An 8998-nucleotide genomic window follows, 5' to 3' on the forward strand; every position below is an offset into this window, starting at 1 on the left:
GGGGTGGGGAGTGGGAGGGGGTGGGGAGTGGCAAGAAAGACAAGAGTGGTTTGAGATGAGTGAGGGGGGGTTGCGAGAGAAAAATAATAGTGATCGTGAGAGGATGCTATAGAACGACAAAACAAAGATATTGAGCGAGTGAAAGGGAGAGGATGGGAGTGACAACTACAGAAAGAGAGGGGGAGAGGGAAAAGGGGGGAGAGACTTAAGTGAGAAATAAAAAATTAAAACAAAACACAAAGAGAGAGAGAAATGCCAAGCTATCCCAAGGCTATTTTGTTGGCAGGAAGGCGATGGGCTACTTTGAAAGTCAAAATTACACCAAGGAGCGGCTTTGGCAGCAGGCTGCGACAGCAGAGCCAGCAGAGCCAGCAGATTCAACAACAGCAGCAACTTCCAGCACACCAAGGCACATTTAGAAGCTCTCATAAGGAGACGCAACTTCCTTTTTGCTTTATTTTTCTAGATTGTACACACCCATGCTTCTCACTTATTTTCAGCAAGGAGAGAATCGGACGTTGCTACTTGTACCGTCAATGGAAGCTCCACCGTAATAAAATCCTGAGTTTCAGAAAAACGCAACAGCTGGAAAAGGTCAATGTGGGACCATCACATATCCACCAATGCATATGCTATGACCTGGCACCAAAAGCCACAACAAAGAGGAGACACACCATATCAACGGTTAATAAAATATGTTTATGTAAGCAAATCATTCAAATAATTCAAATGAATGAAGTGCAAAGTGAGTAAAGCATGAGGTGTGGACATCAGTGGTATCAGTAGTGTGAATGCAGGGTGAGGGTTGTATGGACGTGTATGTGTGAGGGTGTTGAGGTGCACAAAGTAAAGCAACTGAAGTAACAACTAGCATACTCAACAGAACCTGTAGGAGAGAGCAGGGAGGAGCAGAGAGGCAGGGCACCAGACCCAGGTGCCATGAGTTACTGCAATCAAGGCTGGACACAGCACAGCCACACCCTCTCCGGATGAACCCACAGGGGCATCACACATGTATCACTTCTTTATACGATATTTATTCTAATGCTATCTTATATAGTTGACTTATTTCATCCATTTTACTTGCTCCATTGTATCAATTGCACTATTTATATTGCTCTACTTTACTTCCTTATTTCTTAGTTATTTATGTCTTAAGTATATTGTATGTTGCGCTGTTGGCAGGGTCCCATACTAATGATTTGTATTTCCCAACAATACACTGTATCTTTTGTGCACATGACAATAAAACATTTGAATATTGAACAATTATTTGTATGCATTCTGATTGTTTCACAGCACGTATACTTAAAAAGAAACATCATAAAAGCATTGACATGTCTCCTAAATTGTTTTCTTGTGTATGTGATTAGATGCCTTTGGGCCTTCTTCAACATTTGTACATTTATGAGATGGGAAGTGCTGAATGCGTGAGTGTGTATCTGCTGTAAAATATCCTAGGTTGTGGATGGAGGATCCTTCTTGTAAGCAACAACTCCTAGCATATAATATGTCTGTGTTTCAATTCCCAAGCAGATGAAATTAGGTTTTGCTATCCCATGGGGCTCCATAATAATTGAATGTGCATCATAAACAGTATGTGACATCATTTTCAGCCTCATGTCATTACTAACTGATTCCCACAGAGTTGAATGCAGGTGCTGCTCCAACAATGTTCCCTTCCATTGTCTAGGATATCATCATAATCATGCCATTTTCCCAGCAATAATGCACATTTCACAAGTATTTGTAGCAAACAACATAAGATGTTACATAAAAAGGGACTTTCCGCCAAATTACACCAAATATGGGCTGCAACAGCTAGCTGAGACTTGATTGTAAATGTGCTTATAGCTACCAATTTGATGCTAAAGCACCTAGGAAGATGGTTAAGAAGAGTAGTTGGTTGACAGTCAATGATGATATAAAGCAGTCAGGTTTCCTGATATCCTAGTCCAGCTGTTAATCAAAAGACAGAGATGTGTACCTTGAACAACAGCTAAACGACAGACACTATGTCACTGAAAAAATATATTTTTTTAAGAACAGAGACAGGAGTTCAATATTATTTGCAACCATGTTTTACAATACAGGAAAGCTACAGTGTAGTGTCCTGTAGTTGTAGATGTGGCCTAGAGTTACATGGGACAGTATCTATCATGTAAACAAGCAAGCACACACTCTCCAACGAAAACACAACACTCATCCCAAATGAATCCATCAATGAGAATGTAACTGATTAGTCCAGGACAGAGACAAATGGCTTCACTTTCTCTTCTCCCGTTTCTCTCGAGCATCATACGATATACAGTACAGTACATGTCAGTGATCAGTGTGCGGAGCCTGATTGAGATGAATGGCCGTACCAGCGGGAAACGACAACCCAGGCCATCTCCTGATTACCGCTCACCTTTATTGGCTTACTGCGGGAGATGGAGAAGGGTTAAAGGGTATTCAATATATAAGAGAGGAAGCCAAGAGTCCGCACAAAGACAAAGAAACGTCAATGTGTGCTTAACACATCAGACAGATACCTTAAACTGAAAAAACACATGCTCCAGCAAAAATATATTAAAGATCAATCGGGCACAACTTTAGGCAACGTGAAGAGTAATGGTAACAACGATTGGGAAGAAGGGATTGCTTAGTTCAGCTTTTTGACTTTTGCATTGAAGAACATGTTGCGAAGAGCTAACATATAGTATTGATTAGCACACATGCATGCACGTGTCCTGGTATATATCTGACAAATGAATCAGTCAATTCACATCAGCCTACCAAGGTGGCTTCGGGTTAAATCCACAACAACATCTGCAACGACAGGAAACAAAGAAAAAGGGAAATAGAAAAAAGGAGGAAACAAGGAGAGAAAAGATGAAAGAAAATGGAGACAATAACAGAGATGTGGGAGGGGGGGTAGAGACAGATGAGACTCTCTAAAGAAGCGGTTTTGGCAGAGTCTTGACAGTGTGTGATTGTCGTAGTCAAAGTCAAAGTTCCACCGGGGAGAGATTCAGACAATGGACTGCACCAGCCTGCCTCAGCATCACACGATCCCCTGACACACATATGCATTTTCAGAGCGATGGTGCTCATTCTAAGCTCCTCAGCCTGTTTGTCAGCCTCTAAGCCTGAATGGCGTTGGCAAGAAAGAAAGAGAGCGAGAGAGTTAGAGAGAGATGGCGGTGGGTTGGCGGGAACATCAATAAGGCAATAGAAAGACATTAAAACAAATAACTATAATTTGGTTGTTGATGATTTTTCTAACACCTGTTTGCTTAAAGAAACACTTGACTTGGGTGTGTTGATTTGCGCTTGTGCATGGGAGAGTGTCCTCAGCGATAGACATATAAGAATAATTCCGGAAAATCTGAAATGTTTTCCTGGCAAAGCACCTAGTTAAAGGTCCCATGTCATGGCCATTTCTACTGATCATAATTCCATTGTTGAGGTCTATTAATAGATTTATACTGTGCAATTTTCCAAAATCACATTGGTTTCTCATACAGCATCTCTGTAAAGCATGTGTATTCACTCTCTGTCCTAAACGGCTTGTTGGTGCTCTGGCCCCCCCCTCCCTGGTCGGGATGTAGCGAGGCTCGCTGCTGATTGAGCTGGCTTACTGGTGTGGTTCCCGGTTCGGCGATACAGGAGAACAAGCAAACTCATCCTGAGCACACACAAACACTCACAGACGAAGTAAAAACAATAAGTGTGGCTTGATATTGAGCAAGAAAAAGGAAAAAGACAAATCTCCAACGAGTCGTTCTGGGGCAGCAGAGACGGGTCTTTTCTGTGTTAGAGTTTTACTCGCTACAGGGTGTACTTTGAGGGTTTTTTACTTTGCAGACCGTTTACATGCATAAAAACATTCATAACACACAAGGGCATGGGTAATAACCAGAAAAGCATGACATGGGAACTTTAACACTCACACAAATGTAAGAACCTTTTATACAAGTGAACAACTGAACACATCTGCACATGCTGACACATGGTGGACAACATATTACTAGACTGACACATGGAAAACTGGTAGTATTTTAAATTATACCTCCTTTGAAAGCCTCATTTTCAGTCTTACGCATCCGACCTGGAAAACTTTGCAGCCAATCTTATTTGTTACAGTGTACCGTGCACCAGGTCCTTATTCAGAATTCTTATCAGAATTCTCTGAGTTTTTATCAGCTTTGGTTCTTAAAACAGATAAAGTAATTATCGTAGGTGACTTTAATATTCATGTTGACGATGATAAAAATAGACTTACTGTTGCATTTAACTCTATATTAGATTCTGTTGGTTTCTGTCAGAGTGTAAATAAACCAACCCACTGCTATAATCACACTCTTGACCTTGTTCTGACTTATGGTATTGAAATTGAGCAACTATTAGTCGAACCGCATAATCCTGCTTTATCCGACCATTTCTTAGTAACTTTTGAAGTACTGTTACTAGACTACAAAGCATTAGCCAAAAGCTCCTGCAGCAGAAACCTATCTGTTAGTGCTATAGCCAAATTTAAGGAAGAGATTCCACCAATACTTAACTCGATAGCATGTCTGCATGTAGGGGAGGAAACTTATACAAAATGTACACCACCCCAAATTGATCATGTTGTTGATAGTGCTACAGATGCGCTGCGAATAAAATTAGACTCTGTTGCTCCTTTGAAAAAGAAGAAAATAAAACAACATAGATTAGCTCCATGGCATAATGCCGAAACCCGCAAAATAAAGCAAAAGTCGAGACAACTTGAAAGGATATGGCGTTCCACTAAACTTGAAGAATCTCGTTTAATTTGGCATATTACTCTCAATGAATATAAGAAAGCACCGCGTAAAGCGAGAGCAGCATACTACTCTTCATTAATAGATGAGAATAAGAATAATGCAAGATTTCTTTTCAGCACTGTAGCCAGGCTGACAGAGAGCCACAGCTCAACTGAGCCTTCTATTCCCATAGCACTCAGTAGTAATGATTTTATGTGCTTTTTTAACGATAAAATTGTTACTCTTAGAAACAAAATCAATGACCTCTTGCCTTTGACCAGTATAGTGTTATCAACAGCTCCCGGAAACGTAAGTTCTAATAATATTACACTAGATAGTAAACTAGAATGCTTTTCAGCCATAAACCTTGAACAATTAAATTCAATGATTCTCTCTTCTAAACCATCAACGTGTATCTTAGACCCGATTCCAACTAAGCTGTTAAAAGAAGTTTTTCCATTAATTAGCACTTCTTTATTAAATATTATGAATATGTCTTTATTATCAGGCTATGTTCCAAAATCATTCAAAGTAGCAGTGATAAAACCGCTTCTTAAAAAGCACAACCTCGATCCAGAGGTTTTAGCCAACTATAGACCTATTTCTAATCTTCCGTTCCTCTCAAAAATTCTTGAGAAAGCAGTCGCAAAACAGCTGTGTGATTACTTAAGAAACTATGATTTATTTGAAGATTTTCAGTCTGGCTTTAGAACACAACATAGCACAGAGACAGCTCTGGTTAAAGTCACAAATGACATTCTAATAGCCTCTGACAAGGGACTTGTCTCTATTCTTGTCTTACTCGATCTTAGTGCTCATTTGATACTATCGACCATGATATCCTATTGCAAAGACTAGAGCACTTAGTTGGCATACAGGGAACTGCTTTAGGCTGGTTTAGGTCTTATCTATCTGAACGCTCTCAGTTTGTACGTGTCAACGATGAATCTTCCATGCAAACCAAAGTTAGCCATGGAGTGCCACAGGGCTCAGTGCTTGGACCTATTTTGTTCACCCTATATATGCTTCCGTTAGGCAATATTATAAGGAATCATTCTGTAAACTTTCATTGTTATGCGGATGATACTCAACTATATTTATCAATCAAGCCTGATGAAATTAATCATCTAAATAAAATTCAAGACTGCCTCAAGGACTTAAAAACGTGGATGACCTTAAATTTTTTGATGTTAAACACGACCAAAACTGAAGTTATTGTACTTGGCCCGAAGAATCTACGAAACAAATTATCTAAAGATATATTAACTATGGATGGCATTAATTTGGCCTCCAGTGAGACTGTAAGGAATCTTGGTGTTATATTTGATCAGGATTTATCCTTTAACGCCCACATAAAATCAATTTCAAGGACCGCCTACTTCCATCTACGTAACATTGCAAAAATCAGGCATATCTTGCCTCAAAACGATGCAGAGAAACTAGTCCATGCATTTGTTACTTCAAGGCTGGATTATTGTAACTCCTTATTATCAGGGTGTACCAAGAAGTCAGTCAAGTCGCTTCAGCTGATTCAAAATGCTGCAGCTCGTGTACTAACCAGAGTTAGGAAAAGGGACCACATTACTCCTGTTCTGGCTGCCTTACACTGGCTCCCTATAGAACACAGGATAGAATTTAAAATTCTTCTTCTCGCCTACAAAGCCCTTAATGGGCAGGCGCCATCTTACCTTAAAGAACTCATTATACCCTATTGTCCTACTAGGGCATTGCGTTCCAAGAATGCAGGGTTGTTGGTTGTTCCTAGAGTCTCTAAAAGTACAATGGGAGCCAGAGCCTTTTCTTATCAAGCTCCACTTTTGTGGAATCAGCTTCCAGTTTGTGTTCGGACGGCAGACACCCTATCCGTTTTTAAGAGTGCGCTTAAGACTTTCCTTTTTGATAAAGCTTATAGTTAGGGCTGATTAGATTCAGCCCCTAGTTTTGCTGATATAGGCTTAGTTTGTCGGGGGACATCTTACTTCTTCCTTCTCTCTGTCTATACCTGTGTACTCTCATGTTCCGATTAACCCAGCTTCCCCAAATTTCTTTCTTTTTGGTGTCTATATACGCCGGGATCCGGAGTCATGGATGATCCTGCGGTCCTGTGTCATGGATTGCGAGTCCTGGATCTTGAGTCGTGGCTGCGGTCCTGGATCATAAGTCCTGGATGGATATCCTCGTGGACTCATCTTCTTATTATACACACATGCATTTCAAAACATTTGGACTACCTATGTTGCAAATGTATTATCTTTTCAATTTACACACGGCATCTATTGCACGTCTGTCCGTCCTGGGAGAGGGATCCCTCCTCTGTTGCTCTCCCTGAGGTTTCTCCCATTTTTCCCTTTAAACTGTGGGGTTTTCTCTGGAAGTTTTTCCTTGTACGATGTGAGGGTCTAAGGACAGAGGGTGTCGTATTGTCATACTGATATTCTGTACAAACTGTGAAGTCCACTGAGACAAATGTAACATTTGTGATATTGGGCTATATAAATAAACATTGATTGATTGATAGGGACTTTTCTAGCACAATACAAAACTGGTTTGAATCATACATAGAAGACAGGAGCTACTCTAATTCAAACGATAATTACGCAACTCAGCGGACACAAGGGACATGTGGAGTTCCTCAAGGATCCATTCTGGGGCCTATTTTCTTTATCATCCAAACATGATCCCTCTGACTCACAAACACACACACAAAGATCATCACTTTCTCCCTTTCTTTGTTCCTTCATTAATGTCATAGAATTTATTTAATTTCATATTTTGATTCTGGGACCACACACACACACACACACACACACACACACACACACACACACACACACACACACACACACACACACACACACACACACACACACACACACACACACACACACACACACACACACACACACACACACACACACACACACACACACACACACACACACACACACACACACACACACACACACACACACACACACACACACACACAGCTCCGGGCAGTCCCCATCACCAAAGGAAAATGTGTTGAAAGAAACACAGCTGCAACCGTTTGTTTAATGCCTCGTCAGCAGTGTGCGTTTGACTGTCCTATTTAAAGTAGCTTGATGAGAGAATAAGTATCTCCAGTTAAGAAAGATATGAACTGATATGTTCCTTTTCACCATTACAATGTTCATGTATGTAAAGCTGTACGGTATAATATGACAGTGACTTGAATGATGTGTAATTAGAATGTATTCTTGAAGCATCCCTTCTGTTACTCTAACTGTATTTCACGTGTTTCCTCTTCCACAGCTGATTTGATTTATTACTGGAATGATTTAGCTCCTATTTATTTGTGCCACCACAAAGACGTCATGCTTGTCTGACCACCAGAGAGAGATTCAAAAATGTGATCAGCTGTAGCATCCACACACGGGAAAATGCATTCAGTAAAAAAAAAAAACCCACTCAGACACATACACCCGCTCGCTTTCACGGAAGGTTTCCAAGCACACACGCACGCATGCACGCACACACACACACACACACACACACACACACACACACACACACACACACACACACACACACACACACACACACACACACACACACACACACACACACACACACACACACACACACACACACACACACACACACACACACACACACACACACACACACACACACACACACACACACACACACACACACACACACACACACACACACACACACACACACACACACACACACACACACACACACAGTCTCCCATTTCCATCACTTTGCATCTGAGATTCTACAAAATTATAATATGAAATCTTCCGAGGTTCACATTTTCCACAGGATGATGGAGACTTTCCATTACCATAACATTACCATAACCGTAATATTGTCATGTGTGTGACTGCGGTTTCTTGGGCTGTGGAGGGAAAGACCATTGCTGGAAGTGAAAAAATATTTCTTTCCGAGAAGTCATTGTCTTTAAAGTCCTCACTTGCCAGGCCCCCGCCCCTCTCTCACCAAAGTCCATGCAGCTGGCTGACGTCTAAGCGCAGGGTTATTGGAAGCATGTCAGTTATAAAAAATACATTAGAGCTAAAGGAAAGTGGGTTGGAAAGAACTGTCACGCCTGCCAGGCACACACTCTCTTTAACAGCTCTCTGGGCTTTGTGGCATAGTAAAACAGGAGACACGTTGACAAGCAACAGGTACAGGGAGTAGGCTCGAGGAAAAAAAGG

The sequence above is a fragment of the Notothenia rossii genome, assembly GCF_949606895.1.
Source record: "Notothenia rossii genome assembly, chromosome: 2".
Lineage (NCBI taxonomy): Eukaryota > Metazoa > Chordata > Actinopteri > Perciformes > Nototheniidae > Notothenia > Notothenia rossii.